At 40.2% G+C, this 22769-nt stretch overlaps 1 protein-coding gene across 4 annotated transcripts in view; it reads right to left on the reverse strand.

Annotated features, from left to right (window-relative positions):
• ZBED4 (zinc finger BED-type containing 4) overlaps positions 1–14290 on the reverse strand; it is a 26007-nt gene extending 11717 nt beyond the window's left edge. Inside the window, exons 1-2 of one of the 4 annotated variants that reach the window (XM_017811421.1) lie at positions 14183–14290; positions 6794–6873 (exon numbers count right to left, since the gene is read on the reverse strand). The gene's annotated coding sequence lies outside the window, so the exon portion shown is untranslated. Of the gene's footprint in view, positions 1–6793; positions 6874–8105; positions 8123–13565; positions 13743–14182 lie in introns of those variants that run through there. The other 3 variants (XM_017811419.1, XM_017811422.1, XM_017811423.1) reach the window with 3 other exon arrangements.
• Positions 14291–22769: the final 8479 nt, after the last annotated feature.

Genomic DNA, 22769 nt, shown 5'->3' on the forward strand with positions numbered 1-22769 from the left:
TAAAAAATCCACTGCGCAGGCTCGAAGGGTTAATGACCTTTCCCAAATCTTCGCTCGCGAAGACTGGCCATTATTATATCCTCAACCATAAAACTACTTAAAATGATGAGATAATGTTTTTTAAATATTATACATTTCATATTAATTAGTTTTAAGGTGTGATTTAAATAAGGATGTTAGCATGCATATTATTTACATCTGGCTGACATTTAACTCTGACATCCCTGTTTAGTGCCCAACCGGATTTGCTAAACATGCTAAGTCTCCAAATGTTTCATCAGACCTCAATGATACAGGCTGACTGCTCAGTAAAGCAGGTGTCTGATATAGGGTTGGGAGTCAAAGCTCAAGCTTATTTCTGGAGAAATCAGTCTTTGTAATTTATTTGCCAATTTATTAAGCATATATCTACTTGAAGCATCATCCTGCACCACCTAGGTTTAAGCGGCACTGTTAAACACCCTAAAGCCCATAGCACAGAAATCCCCTTTCCATGTGATTTCAAACAGCATTTATCTTAAAAGTAAAATAAATATGCAAAGCTAAAGCAACAATCACCTCAGCCGAAACAATGTCACTCCCAAGTTTTATGTAAAAAAATAAAGAAATATCACTGTGTTGCACTACCACCATACATAATATTATGTATCACCAGAAATAGTAGCACTATTCACACCTACAACCACCTGATAAGCCTTTAATTGTTGCTATTTTTTTCCTTAGTGCACTAAAAATACCATCAGATTTTAAATGAGGATATATTCCTTCACATGTCCTTTGATAATTTCCCATAGCAGTACACTATAATGAAGGAGGAAAAAACAAAAGCAGGTTATACTCATGCCAGTAATTTCCATCCCAGCCTCTACTAAGAGATTACTCATAAAAAACAGATCTATCACAATAAGTAAATTATGTCAACATTTGCCTAGGATGTCTCTTAAATGTTGAAGTGTTCTTTCTCGTCATCTGGTACGCAATACTTGCAAGATCTGTTTCTAAGCTATTGTTCACACCTACCAAATGTCAGATCTGTCTGTTCTTTGTTAAAAATGCCAAAGTTTTAAGCAATAATTTCATTACAACTTAGCAGGATTTTCCCAAGTCTAACAAATCAGCTCAGTGTTACTTCAAAAGAAAGCTACAGCAAATTATACTCTTGTGATACTATTATAATTTACAAATTTTGATAAATATCATATGCTAATAAGATGGGGCAATTCTTATTACAAGAAGTAGGGTGGTTTTCATAAGAAAAATTTTTTTTTTTTTTTTACACAGCTGAAGCATGTACTGTCCAGCTTATAGCATTTTTAGTGCAGGACACCAAAATTGCTTTTAGTATCTCATGCTGTACAATTTGGGGCTGAGGGATGATGAACGAAGGCTGAGGTAACACAACACAAGGGTAAAATGAAGAAGATAAAGATAAGAGTTGATTAGGAAAGATGCATCACTATTATCACAGAAAAGGAAAAAACACACACCAAAACCCACAGTAACAACAGGTAAGCTCGGAAAGAATGAAAGACAAAAGACTGCTAGAGAATAGCAGCCTGCTTTCAGAAAAGAATCAGAAAATGCAAAGCAAAGCTCATCTAACAATTCTTTTCCCCAAGTGATCGATTCTGTGCACAGCCCATTACTCCACTCTTCCTCCTCCTGTGCAGCCCACAGCTGACAAAGTAAGCGGGAGGGGATTAGGACAGGAGATTTCTCTGGAGTAGTCCACCTTCCTAGTTTGCAATAAACTAAAAAACATATATTTTTGTGGGTTTAATTTTTTTTTAATGTCTATCTTTAAATTCAGTAAGAGTGAAACCTCAAGAACTCTAAGGATAATTTCAAACAGGAAGGAATGAGATACCTGTAAAAGAGAAAAGAGGGTTACAAAGCAGAATAGGCAGGATGATGAGGAATGAAAAAGCAGTTAGGAGAAGCACACCATGTCTTGTACACAGTACGCCTTCTTGGAACTCCTGCTGAAAACATCTACGTAAGTGTGAAAATCCCTCACAGAACGTAAACTGAGTCCTTTACAGAATATATTATTATATTAACCTGTTTGAACTATAATTTTTCTAAGGTAAATTAAAAAAATGGACCTTTATCAGTTGAACTGCTAACACTATGATATATTAATATCTATTTTTGTACTAACCAAATCAAGTCTGGAGAGGTCTGTTCTAAAAACACATTCACAGCTACTCATCAACCTGATTCTGTGGTCATATTGATGCCAGTTACTTACAAGTCATCAGATAGTTTCAGCTGTGCTATGGAGAGGTTTTCCATGATTTACATATATCATATTTGTGTATCTGTATCATGACATAGTACTGTGCTTGTATTGAATGTTAGTATCCTGGAATGCCTGTGCACTTAAAGGCAGGTTAGAAAGAAAATGCTCTTAATAGTTCCTGAAAAGACAAAAAATATTTTCAAGAGTATAAACAGTAGTTTAAATGCTTCATAGGGCATTTCTACAGCTAAGCTTAATTGTTCTTTTTTCACAAAACTTTATTTCAAGTCAGAAGACACCTGGTATGGAGAAGAAACAGATTTCTTTGGAGAATCTTTTACAATTGAGGGCATCCTCTTTCTTCCTCATGTAACAAATTGAAGAAATATGTCTATATTTTTCTTAAAGTACGGAAAATATCATCATTTTACTAAATATAATGAAACAATATTCACAGTCTTACTATCCAAAATATTTTTTATAGTTTAGAAATATTCAGTTTCACCACCTTGCCAATGAGCACAAGAATTACAACAAAAAGAAACAGGTAACTTTAAAACCAAGCTGCCATATCACATGCAGGCATGATCCATCATGCCCACAAAAGGGATGAACTTTTTATGCCTCTTTTAAGTATTTTTTGTCATTCTGTATGTTCTAAGTAAATTGCACATTCCTCAGTAGCATCTGACATTGTCACCTGATATTCCAGGTTTAAAACCAACGAGCACAACACTGTCCCTCTCAAAACAAACATTCCAATTCACAGAACTGGGGAGAGAGAGAAATGAATGTACACATCTCTGTGTTCATGTGTCAACCAGCCTGTCACCCAGCCTCCACGAAAAGGGGTACTTTCCCTCTTAACTTCTTTGAGGGATATATCCTCCTTGCCTTCTTTAAGGCAAGGTGAGACTTTGCCGAGACCCAGCTGACAGGACAACCAAGCCAAAGGAAGCTGACATTGTTTCCACCAGCACCACACTGAGCAACAAGAGGAAGTACAAAGAGACTCTCCTCTCCCTGGCAGACAAATAGCTCCTTCTTTGAATAGCTTCTTCTCCCAAAAGAAATGGTTTATAGAAGAACCATCCCACTGCTATAATTTGAGCAAATAGGGTTTTGCTAAAGGCGCTAATGAAAAATACAAGAATTTTAATTAAGAATAAAGCTTTTTGTAGTACCTATTCTAACTAGTGCAGTTCGTGAGCTTTCATGTAATGAAACCTGGTTTTTAAATTAAGTTTTAGAGAATAAGATTACATGGGTATCCTATTCAGACCAGGATCCACAACACTTTTAGTACAAGAACAGATGAAGAAAAGGATAACCCTTGGTGTCCCCATTTGCTTGATTTCTATTATTATACATAATTATTTTAATAAACCTAATATTTTGAGAAATATATAAAAGGTACATAAATAAAAACATTTAGAGAAAAGAGAGGGATGAGGAATCTTCCTGTTCTTTAAGGCCATCATTTTTTCTGACATTTATGACACTTCCTGCCATAAATGAATTACAGTCTCCCCACTGCACAGTAAAGCCACAGAAGACAACTCGAATCACTAGGAAAAGAACAGAACCCCAATTCCCTGTTTCCCAGGGAATTGCTTTCCAAAAGCAAAGATGTTGCTGACAGCATGGTCTGCACACTGCTTGGCTCCCTGAAAGCTGGCCCACTCTTCCTACTATTTCAACAGCTATTAATGCAAGTCACAGCAAATGACAACCTCTCATGTAATGAGTTTTACACTGCTGCCTTTTGCTTGTTTTTTTTCCCTCCTGTCTGTAGATATGCTCGAATATCCCACATATCACATCCCCACCTTTAATGAAGAAGAAAGAAGGGAAAACACAGAGTAAAGTATAGAAAATCTGATATGATTGCCACCAGATATGCCACATTTTAGCATTGGGATTTGCAGTCCCAAATCTTAAAGAAAAGCTCTAAAGACATAGGAGCCAGTAGTCAGGTGTGAGATATAAACAGGCAGCAATTTTCACACTGCTTTTTCCTCTCCTACCTCTTCATCTAGCACTACTAGATCTCTTTAATCAGGAACTAGATTTTCTTCATCTATCTAAACTGCACATAAAAGTTACTGTAAAACTAATTCTTACAGTGTATGCTAAAGGATCTAGGCCTATAACATTTCTGACCTACCAAAATTTAAAATTTTAACAGAGAGGGTAACATCTGGACAGCAGAATATTCCCATGTTTGTTCTCGGGAGACCCCAGCCCTATGTAAGTACTCATTCTTAGGGTACCCGTTTTCAAGAGAGTGTTGCCTTAATCATAAATTGGGATTTCATGGACAGAAAGAACATTTGCAAAATGCCAACCCTCTGGGACACACTACTCAACACCAAGAGCTGGTGTGCAACAACTGCACTGCACTGCATGTACAATCTGTACTGGTGAATACATCATATATTGCATATCGATACACTGAAACACAGAGGAAAAACAAAGTCAGTCTTGAACTACCAAGCCATGAAGGAAAAATATCTCAGCAGGAAGCAGTATGAGATCACTGACAAAATTATGCATTTGATATATTCCTCATATATCCCCAAATAAACACATACAAATTATGGTGTTAAAAAAAATGTTGCAAGGAACTCAAAATACAGTCTATAAATGCATTTTTAGCCTGACAAAATTTAGCTCAGCTCTGTTCCCGAGAGGTTACAACCTGAATTTCAATGAAGTACATGAATATGACAAAAAAGAAGTGATGAAGCATATAAACTTTCCTGTTGGAGCTCATATTGGCATTTAATTTATTTTAACACTAACAACTTACAGATTTTATTATCTATCAGAACAACCTTACTTGCAGTCAACAATTATTTCATATGGGAATATAATTCAAGAAATAGTTCTTGAAGATCCTAAGACCAGATACTCATTTTCATTAGACAGGTAGTACTAAAGTGGATACTTTCATTGAAGGTGTTTAACCTTGAGAGTCAAAATAGAAAGGCACTTTAAATAGAAGTATAAAACACTACAGTGCTTGACATCATGTAAAGAAACAGTGCAAAGCATTCGGTGACCTCAAGGTGAGTACATTAGAATTCAGCATTAACCACATAGAGAGTGAACTTTTGGATATCCTGGCAAAAACAACATTTTATCAAGATTTCTTGACAGTGGTCTAAAACTGACATGAAAGGCTGATGCAAACGACAACTACTCTTTGCTGCTCTTTGGCTTTGCTATAGACTTGGAAAGCACGAGCAGTTCATGTTTGCTTAGACTCTGATGTAGAACGATCTACAGGAAGATTTAGTATGTAACAAAATCCCCCATGCACTCTGTAGGTGTCACCTAGGAAAACCTTGCTTCAAGGAATGAATCTGAATCATGATTTTAATTTTCTCTTCCTACAGAGGCCAGAGTCTCATGGTTCAAGGCTGCAAGAGTTGGGGTTGTTCAGCCTGGGGAAGAGAAGGCTCCACAGAGACTTTAGACCTGCCTTTCAGTAAAGGGGGGGGACAAACTTTTTAGCAGGGCCTGTAGTGACTGGACAAGCGGTAATGTTTCAAACTAAAAGAGGGTAGATTCAAACTACATATAAGGACTAAATTTTTTACAATGAGGATGGCGAAACACTGGAACAGGTATTTCAGAGAGGTGGTAGATGCCCCATCTCTGGAAACATTCACAGTCAGGTTGGAGGCTCTGAGCAATGTGGTCTAGTTGAAGATGTTCCTGATTGTTGCAAGGGGTTGGACTAGGTGGCCTTTAGAGGTCCCTTCCAACCCAAACCATTCTGATTCCGTGACCCCACCAAGACTTCCTATCTCAACATCTTCCTGGTCTTAAACATTTTGTCCATCTGTTGTTAACATGCATGTTAACCAATCACATAGGAAGCCTAAAAACTGAACTATTTTATTGAGGGTAGGGAGGGATGGGACACAAGAAATAAACAGAAAGCTCTGAAACACTATACAATAACAACATTTATTGTTATTCTACATATAAATGCTGATCTGCATATGAACTTTTTTTTTCTACCTCATCTATTCAGGAATCTCAGGCTTCCAAAAAATCTGTGCACAACAGCTCAAAATGAATACATAAAGTTTTAATATTTTAAGACAAAAACCCTAGAAAAAATATTAAAACTAACTTTATCAGTGAAGACAGGAAAATCTGATTAAGATGCATGTAATTTGAATATAGAATGAATGTAGCATATAAGTTTCCTCCCCATTTTTAAGCAGTATACTTCAGGGTAAGGATGTATATATGCCAGCTGATACCAGAGAGTAAAAAGTGTCCCATAAATCATAAAATAGTTACTATTTCTGTAACACTGTAAAGATATCCAGGCTTCCAAACTTAATTTTTAAGGCTTGGGCACTCATACAAACCTCCTGCTAAATTATTAAGCTCCACACAAGTCAATGCATAGGCATACAATTATTCACTCCTTTTATCCATTGTCTTACTCTAAATAAATAAAAACAATGATACAAGACCCAAGATAAACAAGCTGCCCAGTAGTTTATTGAGCAAAACAAACAAACTTACACATCTGTTCCAATGCACGCAGGCTGCTTCATTTGAGGTTAAATACTTGCTACTCAAAGTTAATGATGAGATGATTGTATCTAAGGAAAAGAAGAAAGTAATTACTTTTAGTGGTTTTTTTTTTTAAACACGTTAGCTGTCACAGTGGCAAGTCATGGGATGTTTCAAGTTTCTCTTCAGGTGAGAGCTCCAGGAGTTAGTTACATGACTGGCTCTTGCCTGTTTTCAAATCCCTAGCCCGCATAACTGAAAAAGTAAAATTAGAGCTCCAGAGGAAAAAAAAAAAAAAAAAAAGCCTCACACATGATTACTAAAAAAATTTAGAAGTCAAATTTTTATACTTATCTTGGCACTGCTCCATTTTTTGATGCCTATGCTTAATGAAATGGAGTCTACACTACATGCAAGACTTCAAAGGAGCTTGCCAACACCTTTCAATGCACTACAGGATTCACCTGGCAGCTTGTTACACCTCCTCTTCATGAGCTAAACATATTGCTTACACACTGCACCTACTGTGTGTATTAATCAACATGCAATAGTATAGGATCAACACAAGATTATCATTCCCCATATATGAGAAAGGAGCAATTGCAAGTGGAGCACATTAGGTCACACTTAGCAACAAAACAGACTGAAACAGTCTATCACAGGACACACTTTCAGAGTTTTGCAACTTCAGTCCCACTGACCATCATACACAGGAGTGCCACTGTGCAGAGGCCCCAGCTCTTACACTGCCCCAGTAAACTGAAAAAACCCAACACAACCAACTAAGAAATCTTTTCGTCATCTCAGAAAATCCAGAAAGTAAGCTTTGACTCCAGTTCCAAATGCAGAAAGGGCTGGACTCCGAAATGCTTAGTAGTCAGGATGTCACTTTGTCCTCTTTTCTAAACTTCATATGGGTCAAGCATCAACAGGAGTTAAATCTGCAAAACATTCTCCCCACTAGTCAGTGATTACTGCTCTTAATCAGACTGTGAGATGTTTAATTATATATATATATATATATATATATATATATCTCCACACTTAGGTTTTTTTTCCTTAGGAAGGAGAACATCTCTCAGAGGGCAGAGAGTCCTGATAGATGGCTTACTGTGCATTATGAAATGAATTATATGTAACTTCTTTGACTAACATTTTTCAGTAAAAATACCCTTATAGTGCCTCTTAAGCAAGAGAAACATCTCCAGAGCTGTGCTGCTGGTTAATTTGACTGTTGAGACGCTTCAGCTATCCCTATTACAGCAACATTTAAATAATATATACAGAGAAGAAGGTGTCAGGCAAGCAGATAGAGACCCACCCGCTCGACACAGGGTGCTCAGTGGAGCGGTTCGGGAACTCTCCCCAGATGTGGATGAAGTTCCTCAGGCAAAGCAGGGAAGTGAACCTGGCTCTCCCACATTCCTTGCAAGTGCTGGAGCCATCAGACTACAGGCAAGATACAAGTAGAAATATGCATCTTTATCCTCCCTGATGTCTATAAAAAACAACACCAAAACCCCTCACTGCTTTCATTCCCATTTTCCCATTCTTTGATTTGTTAAAGATGACTATAGTTTCAAGCCAGGCCAAAGATTTCACTAAATTAAAATCAATGCTTGATTGTTTATTTTAGTGAGAATAACAAAAAAAAGTCGTTTTAGCTAGATCTCAGCTTATTTTCTTTAGAGGCAAACACTGATTCAGAAAACAGTATACAGAATTGTAACAACAGGTCAGCAGCATAATTATTGACAAGCTATTTGAATGAACATATTTGGGGCAAAACTGGCACAAATTCTTTGATCATTGCAACACGAGAGAAATATGATTAATTTTAAATCCCTTTTCCCATACATTTTGTAAAAAATTGCAAAAAAGTATTGCTAAATATGTCCAGCTGTTAAACCAAGCCTATTTTCAGCCATAATTTTCAAGCTATTGACTACTGAAACCCAGAATTAGCTTTTGTATTGAACATAGAGAAAATCTGAGCACTCAGGGCACAAATTACTCTAACACACCAAAGGAAAAATATATCTGTATGACACTAGTGAAGGCAAACTAACAGACATGACTCAAAAAAAAAAATAGAATCAAACAAACTTTCAGGCAGCTGTAGCAATGGACTAGCAACGCTCTACACCTTCAGAGAGGGATCGTCCAACCCTACATGTCCTTAAACAGTAAAGAAAGGGAAAGAGGTGAGAGATGGAAGGGACACAACTGTGCAGTAATTGTTAAAGAGAACACACAGGTTGCAAGTTTATATTAACATTATAGTAATATAATAATATTTCTTATGTCAACTGAAAACCAGTCTTAAAGAGATTATAGGAAAGTCTGATACTTCACCTTTCAATATAAAAAAAAATCACTATTTATTCTGAATTATCACACTTGAATGAAAATAAATCAAGCTGTCTCCCTGTTGTTGCTTTAACAGCCCATCATATTGTGAACTATCCCATCACAAAAAAACCCCAAACAAAAACCCAAACAAACCTACAGCAATACTACCATGGTTAAACTATGTATCACACTAATTTAGGAGAGAATTTCCTTCACTTCGGTGGGAAAAAAAAAAATCCAAACCAAAAAAGCCCACAATAAAAGCTTTAGTTGTTCTTGCCTCTTGACATATGAGCTTTAAACTCTGGATTTCACTTGAAAACTACCTTTAGGCCATAGAAACTACTCAATTTTTTCACTAATTGACTGAAATCGAACAATTCCATAGTTGTGAATTGACCAATACTGAAGTTGCCAGTAGCGAATGCAAAATAAACAGTCAAAAATGTGCAGAAAACAATACACAACTTCCACATGAGAAAGCTCTCTTTGGGAAATCTGTTTTGAAAGTGTACACTACAACAGATAATATTATGTAAATTACATTAATTTATGCCAATACTACTAAAATACCTAGATTGTCCCTACTTAGGGAAAATATGTCAGTTGTGAAGATGAGTTAAACATCCTGCTCTGTATTTTTGCAATATTCCCCACTAAACTATCTACAATACTGTTTCTTATATAAGCCTAAGCCAATATATATGTATCATCATGCTACTTGAATAAAGCTGATTATTTTAACTGTACACTAGTGGCAACCCTATAGCACAACATGCTCACTTTGAAGATAAGAACTCATAAAATTATAAGCAAGCTGCAAAAAAACAGGATTTACAAAATCTCCTCTATGCAGTCTTCACTGTAAGTGGTGGTAAAATGCAGCAAGCTGTTGGGAGATAAAACGTGCACTCTTTAACTCAAACTTTCTCAGAGCAAAAAAAAAAAATTTCTAAGAAGTTAATGCATTTAGGGTTCTAAAAACTAGAAGAGAACAAACTCCAAGAAAAAAGGGAGAAGAAAACAGAAAGACCCAATAGGTTCAAAGGACACTTCCTTTTGTAATACCTTGTTTTTAAAAATATTTGACAGGTGGATATTCTACAATTTCAAAAAAAAGTGCAAAGTTCTGTATCTTCAAAGGCCCTGTTTAAGTCTTAGTGATGTGTTATGTCTTCTGAAGTAGACCCCGACCCCCTCTGCACTAACCACCTTTGACACTGGCTGTTCTGCAAACACAATTCTTGCTCAGGACATTTACTGTCTTTGTTTAAAATGAGCCTTAATAGGTGAAAATATCAGAGAGAGGGTGTAGAAGACAAGGTAACAAAGACAGCAAACATTCTGCTAAGCTCATCACCTGTCTAGCCTTTTGCTGTTCTATACTTTGCTTTTCACATTATCAATGTGTATGCTGTACCTGTCACAATTTGGCTTTATATAGATGCCAAGAGTGAGTGGTTTGGCTGCTTAAAGAAACACCGTCAAAGGTACTGGCAAAAGCAGGGTTTAATATCAATATATGAAAACACAACTTTACAGAGTTTGATGGCAAGGCTCACTCTACTACTTACTACACAGACTAAAGCACACAAAGGAAGATCAAATAAGAAGTAATTTGGAATGATTTACACAAAAGCTGGGAATGCAAAAGAGGGTAAGAGTGCAAAGGATATGCTTGCAAAGATAAGCATGAAAAAGGGTTTAGCAGCACTTATTCATTCAGTACTTTAACATTTACAAAGCAATTTGATAAATTTTATTGCAATTATAACAATGATTTAACTACAGATTTGAAAGAGTAAAATTCCTACTATAATCAATTCACGCACACAAAGGTAAGACAATGTGTACAGTTATTTCTATGTGTGTAAAGGTACCTATTAAAAAGTCCCCTCAATTTCAGTGAAATACTTCAAAGCCCTTTGCATTTCCCCATAGGCAAGGGCTGCACCTTGAGGAACATGGTGATGGAGGGGAGGGGGAGACAGTCCTTTGAGTATCAGACTTGAGGGTTTGTGAGCTCTGAGAGGTGTCCCACCAGAGGAAGGTGCTGGCACAGCCCACTGGGGTCCAGTAGAGCACAAAGGGCCTCACTTAGGAGGGCTGTTTATAGGGTCACAAGATGATTGACTTTGGTCATCAGTAAGTTTCCATCCTGGCCATAAACCAAGCCAGTAAGTACTGGGCTTTTTTACCCAAAGTGCAGTAACAATGGTACCGTTCCACTTGGGCTACCATTCAGGTAAATGGTTTACCAAGGCTACAAAGGATAATTGCTTATCCTTTGTTTCCCACCTTTACCATGCCAGAGCTCCTGGTAAGATCAGGGAGTGCCTCGTGGCCCAGCTGGTACGATCAAGGGACACTTCACCATTCAGCCTGTTCGGACAGGGCTTATCAGGAGCTTCCAAGTAGGCAGAGCAGTCACGAGGATGGGGGGGTGGTACACCACCAGAAGTAAAAGAGTCATTGTTATTCAAAAGTACATAAGTTTAGAAAACTTTTCTCTGAAACGCTTAGTTTAGATATTTTGGTTTACTTTCATTTTACTTATTCTCAATCAATTCTTACATTTGACTGCTCTGGAGAACTTCTATGGAATAAATTCCTCAACACCTGTGAAAGTTGGAAGGTACTTGCAACACTAAATACCAAAGTAGACAGATATTCAACTATATGAAAACTGTCAGCACCTTGCCTGTTGGTCTTATACCTAGCAAACAGCACTCAAGTTTCTAATAGTCCACAAAAGAATTTACGCTGCTTTTAACATACAGTGAAAAGATGCAAGACTTTTTCCTCTGCAAAACCCATCTCCATAGCAAATAATAACTAGAATGCCCCTACCCAGTACTGTACAAACACAGGCTTCCTAGGAGCAGTGTGGTATCTTGGGGATCACTGATGAAGTCTTCCAGACTTCACTCCCCCACGAACATCCTCCCAAGAGTGCACATCTGTGCTTTAAGTGAAACGCTGCATTACTGGAAATAATCTTTAGAAGAAAAGAGCTGCGCTCACCCACTTGAAAAGCAAAAGACATGCACATGCAGAGTGGGTCTTACAGATGACACCACCTAAAGCAGGTCTGAGAAGTACATTCATGTTATGGGGGCTTGAAAGGCTTTCTCTACTTGGCATTACAGTTGTAGCATGACAGCTCAGGCTAAATTACTGAAATCTCTCAAAGATACCCCCCAGAAACAAGACACGACGGCTTCTAACATGTAAGTGCCAGAGAGAAAGATCTCTACACTGTAAAGCCAAACTCTACTAAACTTAGCAATGATAAGCAGAATGACCATTAATGCAAAAAAAAAAAAAAAAGACCTTTTACCTTTCATTGCAGTAATAAGTGTTTTTACACTTTCAGTAGGCTGTACGTGCAGCAAAGAACTTTATGTGTATCGGACACCCTCTGGAATCCAGCACACATTCTAACACAGCCAGTCTAACATAGGCAGCTGTCTCTGAGTAGATCCAGGAGTTACAGAAGACATTTTTAAGCAAAATTACCACGCCCCAAATAGAAAACGAGAGCAGCAGTACACGAAAGCTAAATCCTGCACTTTTCCCAGGCATCTCTCTTGAGCGACTCTGCTCAAGAGGGACAGGACTGGAGCCTCCCCGCACACACGCACAGACGCGGTGTTTACGCGGCGGCCGAAGCCCTGGCGGGCGCCTGCCCACCTCGTGTCCCGTGTTCTCGGGGGGAAACACTTTTTGGGATTTCCGAGGCTTTCCGGCGCCCGACCAGAGACCCTATGCCCGAGCGGCCCGCCGTGCCCGGGCAGGGCCGGTCCGCACCGTGCGGGGGGCGGTGAGGTCCCCGCTCCGGGCTGCCGGGCCATCTTGGATCGGGGTGGCAGCGGCCACATGGTCCCCGCTCCTTCCGGGGGCTCAGCTCCCGCGGCCCCGCCAGGGGGGTCCGGGGGCGAAGCCCCGGCGGGTCCCCTCGGCCCGGCCCGCACACAAAGCCGAGCGGGCTCCGTGCTCGGGGCGCGGCCGGCGCCAGGGCGGGCACCCCTCCGGGGCAGGGGGGGATGGAGCCCCTAGGGCGGCCCGGCCAGCGCCAGGTTCTCAAGTCCCTGGGCACTGGCGACCTCCGCCCGCCGGACCGGCCGGGCCCCCCGCGGGGCCCCGCAGACAATGGAACCGGCACCGCGGGCCTGGTTCCCGGCTCCCCGCGCCGCCCCACCGCCACACGCCCTCTGCCCGGCCTGGCGGCGCTGTCCCGCGGGCGCTCCCGGCCGGGACGCGGCGCCGGGCCCGGGGTGCGGGCCCGCGGCCGCACAAGGCACCGAGGCCGCCGAGGCCAAACACGGCGGCGGGCGCGGGGGGAGCGGCGGGACTGGGGCAGCAGCGACCGGACCGGACCGGACCGCCCCGCCCGGCGCCCTCCCTGTGCCCGAACGCTGCCACTCACCTCCCCGGGCGGCCGCCGCGGGGGAAGCCGAAACTGGCCACTGCCGCCGCCCGGCCGGGCCCGAAGGAGTTAAGAGGAAGGGCCGGGCGGGCCCGTCCCATTCATTACCCGGCGCTTTGTCTCGGCCGCCGCCGCGGCGCTCGGCAGCTGCCCCGGCTCGGCCGCCGCGGGGCGCGCGGCGCAGGCGCGGGGGGCGGTGCCACGCACGGCGCGCGACATGTCAGCGCGCCGCGGCCGCAAAATGGCCGCCTTGGGCCGCGCCGCCCAGGGCCGGTGGCATCGGCCGCCTTCAGCGCTGCCGCCCGCCGCGGTCCTGGGCCGGTTGAAGGCAGTGGCTGCGGCGGCTCTGAGGGGGGTGGGCTGGGGCTGGGGCTGGGGCCGGGGCGGTTCCTGCGGTGCTTCAAGCCTGGGAGGGCCGCTGGGCCTCTACCTGGCCGGCTGTGCCTTCCCCGGGAGGCCGCACGCGGGCGCCCCGAAGTCCCCATGGGCCGGGTGCGGAGAGGCCTTGCTGGGCACCGCTACGCTGGAGCAGGCACGGGCAGGCTGCTCTGAGCGCAGCCCTCGCCTTGTCATGAGCTTACCCTCCATTACGCGTGTTTGTATTTAAAGGGGCCCACCTTGATGTGTGTTCGCGGTTTAGTGCACAGCGTGTTTGGTTCTGGGCGCTGTTTTGCTGTGCTCGGTCTGCCTCGGGAGCAGCCCTTCTCGTGGCACTTGAGTCCCACCCGCGCAGCCGTCCCAGGGAAGAACGTTCAGGGGTGGTGGCAATGCACTGCAGCGGTTCAGGGAAGCAGTGACCAGCCAGGTGCTTAAGGCCTTGCTCTGGATAAAGCTCCTTCAGTTTTGGTGTTCACTTGTAGGTTGGTGGTTGTCTTCTCCAACTGAGAAACGTTAGTCAAGATTGTCAATGGGATGAGTGATCCAGGCTTTTTAGGTGGAGTGAGGGCGAAAAAGGGTGATTTCTTGGATTCTTTGGATGTATGTCTTTTCTAGAGAGAGTTGAGTAAGATGTGGTGGTCTGTTATGAATTTGACATTTGTTGTCAAATTCCCAATGGCAGTCATAGATTTCTGCTGCTTTAGTTTAGGTGTCATTATATATAATAACTCACTTTTATCCTTGGGAGTGAAAACAAGAGAAAACATTAACAGTACTGGTTTGAAAACAGTGTTAAAATTTACATTAAGACAATATTTAGACAAATAGTGCTTAAGGAAGTACTTGTTTTTTGATCTGAGCTGTTCTTATCAGTTAATTGGTTGTGGTTTTTTTTACTTTTAACAGATTTAGTAAAAATATTTTGGTTGGATATATGGCAGCATATGAAGAAAATCAGTTAGTATTGAATCATTTGAAATGAGTTGATTTGAAATAGTGGAGCTTTTGAACATTTTTCCATAGTACTTGTATGTCTGTACTTAAGCACTGGTGAGGTTTTCTAAATGGGTGGTACCAACTAATATGAAGTAAATGATCTGTTACATCTAATACTTCCCTTGGAAATATCACATCAAGTTCTTTTTTAATTCATACACTAATTTAAGTCCCAACAAAATAGTTGTTATACTGTGTGCTAGCAGTCCTTCTTTGTTCCTTATTACAACTTTTTAATTTACAGTTTCTTTTTATTGATACAGTTGAACTTTATCTGTGTGTGTGTGTGTGTGAGTATACACAATGCTGTATATATAGTATATATGCCAGCTACTATAGATGATTGAGGCCAAGCAACTGAGGCTAAAGTAATATGAGGTGAAGCTCCTTGGACTTGCTCAGTTTCCACTGTTACAAAGTACATTTATATGAATACAACTACTTAAAAAATTAATTTTGGTCTTGGCCAGATCTGCCTACTAGACTGAGTAATAGAGATGTGAGAGATAGAGATAGAGAGATAGAGATGTGAGTCACCAGACTGTTGACATGATATTATGGTAATTATTTAACACATAATAATGAAAACAATAATAACAATATTAACAATAATAGCAGCAACAACTTCAATAATAATAGAAAGATGTCACTTCATAAAGCATCTTTTAGAGAATTACATAATTGCATCAGTTATATTGAATCTTGCTTGGAATGACATAGTTACACTTATCACATCATGGAAAGCCTGATAATATTAGAATATCTAGTTCTGTTAACTGTCCTTTTTTAACAGCTATGATTTTGAAGAGTTTTGCAAATTGTAGTTGAAAATTTTAGAGTAATTTAAAAAAAGACTGGAAGTGAATTTTGTGCTTTCTCACTGCATGTTACTGTTTCTGTATGCACCTCTCCATACCTCTTTATTTTTTCATACATCCTATTCTGCAAATTTCCTTAATGGTTAGGGAAAGATGAGATTAATGAAAGTTGATTATTTCTTTAAATTATCTTTTATGTGGCTTGAGAACCAATCAGTGATTCACTATATAATCTGCAGATGTATATAACAGATTGAGTGAAATAACTGGAGCTTCTTTCCGTTTTACAAAAATACACCGGAAACTCAAGAAATTAGATCTTAAAAATCTGAGCAAAGCTGGGACCAGAAAGTCTTTTCACAAACAACCACGTAATATGAGGAATAAAACAAAGAGGGGATGCTGATCTGATGACAGGCATGGAAAGAGTAAGTAACTGATTCCTAGAGAAGGCTCCAGACTGCCAGCTTGTGGTAAATGTAGCAGCAGTGGTGTAGCAATAGTCTAGAGATAAAGGTTTTCCATAAAGCTTGCAGTCTAGTCTGAGGGGTGAGTATGTGAAAGAACATAGTCATTTAGAAAGATGGATAATTAGGAAAATCTGTGCAAGGCATCCTGACAGGAAGAAACCAAAACTTCTATAATTTAACTTCAGAAGAGTATGTTTTTTCTTTGTTTTCCCTGATCTACGCCTTTACAAACTTGTTATCTGTTTCAGATATTGTGAATAAACATTTGCATGTTTAACTGACCCTGGCATGAATTAAAAGTGATCTGATGCTAAATGAATATAAAAAAGTAATTTGTTACTCCAGTCCCTGCAAACTGCGAGTACCTGGCTCCCCGTTATGTTTTGTAGAATAGCGAAAGGGTAGGAGACCATGCTCCCAAATAAACTGTTTGGGTTCTCTGGAAAATAGGTCTTAGAGATTCAGGGAAGGAAACATTAAATATTTTAATGGCATATTGATAATACCAGTATTGTAAGTAGCAACCATTTTGATGCTGTTATCTTGTTTTAGTAAAATTGAGCAATGAATATTTGTCTCTAAACCTGCTCTGATAAGTTTCTTTTCCTTATTGAATCACTCAAACCTTTGGCTTCTCTAGTAACTTCTGCATCAGTGATGCATTTTCCATATGAAGTCATGAAGACAAACTATATCAAGAAATACTAGTTCTTAAACCAAGCACAAAGAATTACTGCCTTTTGTATGCACTGAGGTAATAGATTTAATAAAATTATCTCTTTCCCTCCCTACATAGACTCCAGCCTCTTCCAGGAACCTATCTAGGCAATGTCAACTTAATGATCAAAACCTTAAAATAGAGGTCAGAAGTACTAAATTTGGATGTCCAATTTAGTATCACAAGAGTACAGTTTCTAAGAACACTAAACATAGGAAAGTACTTATATATTTAGCATAGATACCCATTTACATCAGTGGGCACTTGGCTCTGCTGATCAGATCCAAGGTGTCAAGGTGGGTGCTCAGGAAATAAAGAATGAGCAATTACACAGTAGTTGTGAACAAGCATTCACTGCTAAAACCATGGTACCCTTGTACATTTATTTTGATTACCTCTCTTGTTACAAACACAGCTGTCTAATCTCTTTATCATCCTCAATTTATAGCACATCAGAGATGTATGTCAGTGTCTTTTGACTTGGAGCTGAGCATATAGTAGCACCTTCACAGGATTTATTCGTACGTACCCTTTATGTGGAATTAGGATGGTGCTGGAATGTCTTTCAGGAGTGCTCAGTTGGAAGTTCCTATTCTAGGATTTTCATTGGGCCTGTTGAGATTCTGTCTACATTATGAAGCCATATTATGTATCAAAACTGATTTATATATGCATGGGTTTGGAAGTTCTCTTTATTATCCAGCATCAGGCACTGGCCAAGGTGGTAGTATGTCTGAGACAAAGCGAAGTTGCATAGGGCTCATTACTGCTTGTTAAATGATACATACAAGTCGGGTTTCTCTGAGGGAAAGAGAGGAAGTTGTGAGCCATGTCTGTTGCTCTTGGTTGTTTGGGTTTTTTTGTGGGTGGTCATGTATTGAGTCTTGTTTCTGACTTATTTTTCACTTTATTTTTCCTCCCCAGATTTTGGTGTCACTTTGCATTGTAGTCCTTCCCCATGTAAATGAGGAGACAAGGTTTTAATTCTGAATGAGCCCATCTATTTTTGGATCTCTTCTGTGATAAATGACTAGGGATTCTGGCGGCCGAGCTTCCTCCATTGCATACCATCTTAATCATCTACAAACCAGGTTTGTCCTCTAGAAGGAATGAGGAAGAGGTAGTAAAATAATTAAGACTGGATTTAGGTCTCATTGCGGATTGAATTTTACCTTAATTATACTAAGGCTGAAGTGTTAACTCACTGTAAATATTAGAGGTTGTTTGTTAGAGGTACGTGTTTGTGAGTGACCTAACTAGGAAAACAACTTCCCTCGGAGTTTATACTTCCATCTCATATTACACTGGTAAGTTTTGATACTGACAGCAAAGAAATTGAGAATGGAGAAGTTGCTCTAAGGGATTCAATAAATAAAAGAAACTTTATGTATTATTAAACTTCATGAAGGCAGTGAGCAACTTGTCTTTGCTTGGATGAATGCTGGGTAGAGGATCCTTCCCAGTGCAGAGGAAATAATCAGGAAGTAGGAAAGGGAGAAGGCAACAATGTATTTGCGTTAATATTGTTTACATGGGTTATGCTGCCTTAAGCAGTTACCTGAGTTCAGGATAAATGAAATATCTTCTGAAATCTAAACCTGATCAGGAGAACAGCCACAGGGAGAAATTAGAAATAAATTATATTTCTCAGAAATCATTGTGTATCAGATAAATGTGTGGAACCCACTTTGTTTTCCCTTCACTGTGGCTGCATTTGACAAAAATGTTCAGTTCAAATAGGTCCTTCTTTTGTTGCGTTAACTTCTTCAGCCTGTCTTGCAAAAAAGAGGTCAAAATCCAATGTAGATTGTTTGGCCACACTGTTTTGTAATTCTTTGCTATGCAAGTATGATATTTTTAGAACTTTTTGCTTAGCAATTACTGTTTTTGCTTTTTGATTCCTACCCATTACTGCTGACGTTCTGTCTTTGCCCGTAACTTGGCTCAGTTGGTTATGCTGTGTGAATTGACAGACACTCCAGTTCTAAACATGCAGCTGCTTTTGTAAGCTGAACTAACGACGGCTAATAACTAGGGAAGGGGCACTCCCAAATCCTGGATTTACTTCACTGCTGCTCCCTCGTGCTGGCAATTGTTTTCATCTGATCATGCAGAGAGGCGCTTCTGGGAGCTAAACAGAAAATAGGTGACTTGTTTATGAACAGTTGTTCTGATGGCAGTTATCCTGTGGCAGGAATAGCTTTCCACAAAGACCTTTGCAGGTGGAGTTACTATGCAGAACATAATAAAGGTGCCAAACTGAAAACACTAGGAATTGAATAATTAATGCCAAAAAGGCAATAACGGAAGAGAAGGAGAACGCTATTCCCTTGTTTATGGCTCTGTCTACTCTTCCATAAGCAGCAGCATTATTTATACGTAAGAGTGCAAATAACTGTTCCAAGGGTTTGTGCTTGGCAAAATAGTCTCTAAAACAGTAGATGGTAGTTTTGCTGTTTAGAAGACCTGCAGGTGAGTAGATGGGCAAGCCTCGTGCTTGTGCTGCGGTGTTTTGTAATTTGGGTATTTTTTTGTTTTGTATTGTTGAATCATAGTTTGCATATGTTTTCATGTGTATCCCAATAGTGAACTTTGTTTGGGTTTGTTTTGTTTTGTTTTTTTTAAATCTTTGCAGTGTCCATTGGGGTGAGCTCAAGCCTCAGCTTCCATCATGCGACAGTTATGAGCGCACATGGTAGAGAGCGTGTTCTAACTACAAGATTTTACATGATGGTAAAGGATTCAAGCTAGATAGTGGATAAGTAATGCAGGAAATAGGTTTCCCTGTTGATTGTGTATCTCATCATGTGGCTTATCTTTCTGTCTGCATACCTCTTCTTGCAGTAGGTGACTCCAAGCAGTAGTTCCAACAAATGCTTAAATGGAAATGGGGTAGGGGCCTTTGCATAGCAGCTGTACCACTTGAAGACCACTCTGTCAAATGATCTTCAAGTCTTATCTCTAGATAACATTCCATAGGACTGCTTAGCAGATGCAGCTACAAGGTATTTCTTCACAAGCACAGTGATGTAGCCTGAGTTCTGGTGCTCTGATGATAAAAGGGCTCTGTAACTTTCTCAATACCATAAAAGGCATTGACACAGCTTCCAGACTGTTTAAAACTTGTGTATTGGTAAAGACCATTTGTTTCAATCAACACAAATTGTTCCAGAGGGTCAGACTAAAGGGTCTCACCAATTTTATAAACAGAGAACCACTTTGACTCTGAGAATGAGAAGGGTGGTACCTGCAGGAAATAAGAGTTAGTGAGGCCATAAGAAACAAAACATTTTTGATTCCTTAGCAGTTAGTGAACATGATGAATACCACTATCATTCCATCTCTACTTGCTGTTTTGTCATAGTACAGCCAGAACTTCCAGATCAGAGTGAAAAGGAATATCCAGAAAATTCTTCCTAACTAGAGAACAAGGAACAATATCCACTAAACATGTAGGAGTTAAAAGGACTAACAATTTTTTTACATATTTGAAGCCAAAAATTTGATCCTCATTCTGGAATAATCTTACAGAACTTTGACTATATCCCACTCAGTCTAGTATGAAAAAGAAGTCAGTCTTTCCACAAAGGTATCAGTGATAACTAGAAGATGGATCAGTGATAGGTGGATTTTTCTGTAAATGCAATAGTTTGAAAAGATCACCCAGAAGATGTGGAGGGATGCTGCAGACTGAAAAAAACCAGCTGAGGTTTTGTCAGCACAATGCTGTAATATGTCTTTTGATTGGGTTACAGCATCTTTTCCACAGTGAATGCTGTTCTGGCTTCTGTGAGGTTTGGGAACAACCTTTCTTTTGTGAACTTGCAAAGTCATGCCCCTGAGTATTGTACGGGTGCCACATACTATGATGAGGTAAGTGAGGTCTAAAAGCATTCCCGTGTAGGCTGAAAGGACCATGGTAATGTTATATCTCATGAGACAGAACTATGAAGGGGAATATTAGTCATGCATAGATAAGCGTGAAGGTGTAAATTGTACGGTGGGGAAGCCAAACTTGAAAACTTATTAGTGATAGATTGGCTTGAGGCATCATACAGAGGCATCACATGCAAGGTTAGGCAGATTCATCGTCATGATGGGAAGCAGACCCGCACAATGCATGCCATGTCCAAAACCTGCATTGAAATGCAAAGATTCTTGCAGGTTCTAAAGAACGTGTGGAGTGGGTTCTGATTCTTGCTTGTCCCTTCACCAGCCGGCTGTTGAGACCAGTACAGGGATACAGAGTTGCATCCAGGGATGATCAGTGCCCCGACGGTATTTAGTGCTGCAGCAAGTCTGAGTTGACCTTTAATTATTTGTAAAACAAAAGTGATACTATGTAGGTGATACACTTTAGAAACATAAAAATGTGTCTCTTGCAATTTGAAGGAAAGAGGAGGATGCTGAAGCAGATAAAAATCGGTTGTGTTTGCTTACATGATCCTTCTTGCAGTGATTCTGTTGAGAATTTAGTAATGAGCAGATGTGAAAGCTGGTAGGCAGAAGATCCTCCTGTGGAAGTTTCCCATGCAGGGTGAGTCAACAGTGGCAATTTGATTAACAATTTGATGCTGCCAGGTAGGGGTGTGAAGATTCTGGTGCACTGGGACTGAATCCCCTTGCACAATGTTGAACTGGTGCCAGGGTGGTTATGGATCTGTTGTCACCAAACTATGGATCAGAGGGACAGTTATTTTTGCTTGAAATTGGATTGTATCCTGGTAGAACTGTATTCTTTTGAGTAACCAGGTCTCACTTGTGAGGTGGAAAAGGCAAAGGTAACAGATCTTTGAGGTTATAGAGGCATGTGCAGAGGACTGTTCAGATGCCCCAGACAATACTACATATTGTTGTATTTTAAAATATATGGGCTAATGTACTAATACATTAGTACATTATTAATACATTAGTACATTCCCCATGCATGGAAGGGGTGAAGATTCTGCTCTGGTAGCCTGTCATAATGAGAAGTGATATGTAAGTTGAAGGCTTCTAATATGGAACTACATGTTAAGCCTGCCCGGATCTTTGTGCTGTTGCTCTGAAATACCATCTCAAGGAACAACATGCGTTCTGTGTCCTAGCCTGGACAATCCATAGCGAAAACTCCACATACCTTCCTACTGAGAGTAATTAAGAGGATCTAGAAGCGTGACTTTAAATTACAGAAAAATGGTCAAATGGTGCAAATGCCAGTAAGGAACACCACATTATCAAAAGGATGTCCGGGGACTATGTAATGCTGTAGTCCACCTGGCAGAAAAAAGAATCTGGAAAAGAGCCAGACTTACTGTGCTTCAGACACATTGAGAGTATGGACACCATCAAGGTCTCTGCAGAAAACTTGTCTCCAGTTATAAAGCATTTGTACAGCTCCACAGCAAATACACGTAGATTATCACTTAAAAGATAAACTGACGCATTTTCTATCATAGACAATATTTCATTATTATTATTAGCTTCTTGACAATGTAATTTCTATTAATTTTTATACTCTGCACACTAACGTATATGATTTAGTATGCTGCTCCCTCTTAATACCTTCCTATCACAGGCTGAATTCCAGTGCAACAACACTAACTTACATCAGCATGTTGTGAGACCCCTGAGACTGATGGTAGGATCAGTTAAGCAATATAATCAGAGAGTAGTTCCTCACAGGCAAGTACACAAATGAACAGATGGCCTCCATAGTTCATACAAACTGTCTTGTATTTAAAATTGAAGGTACTGTACCTGTCTGATCCTAAGGATCTAGTCCTACACTGAGTGCACTGCACAAGTGTTAGGTGCTTTAATAGCTTCTGTTTTGTTCAGAGAT

This window comes from Lepidothrix coronata, unplaced genomic scaffold, assembly GCF_001604755.1.
Source record: "Lepidothrix coronata isolate B3197 unplaced genomic scaffold, Lepidothrix_coronata-1.0 Scaffold32, whole genome shotgun sequence".
NCBI lineage: Eukaryota > Metazoa > Chordata > Aves > Passeriformes > Pipridae > Lepidothrix > Lepidothrix coronata.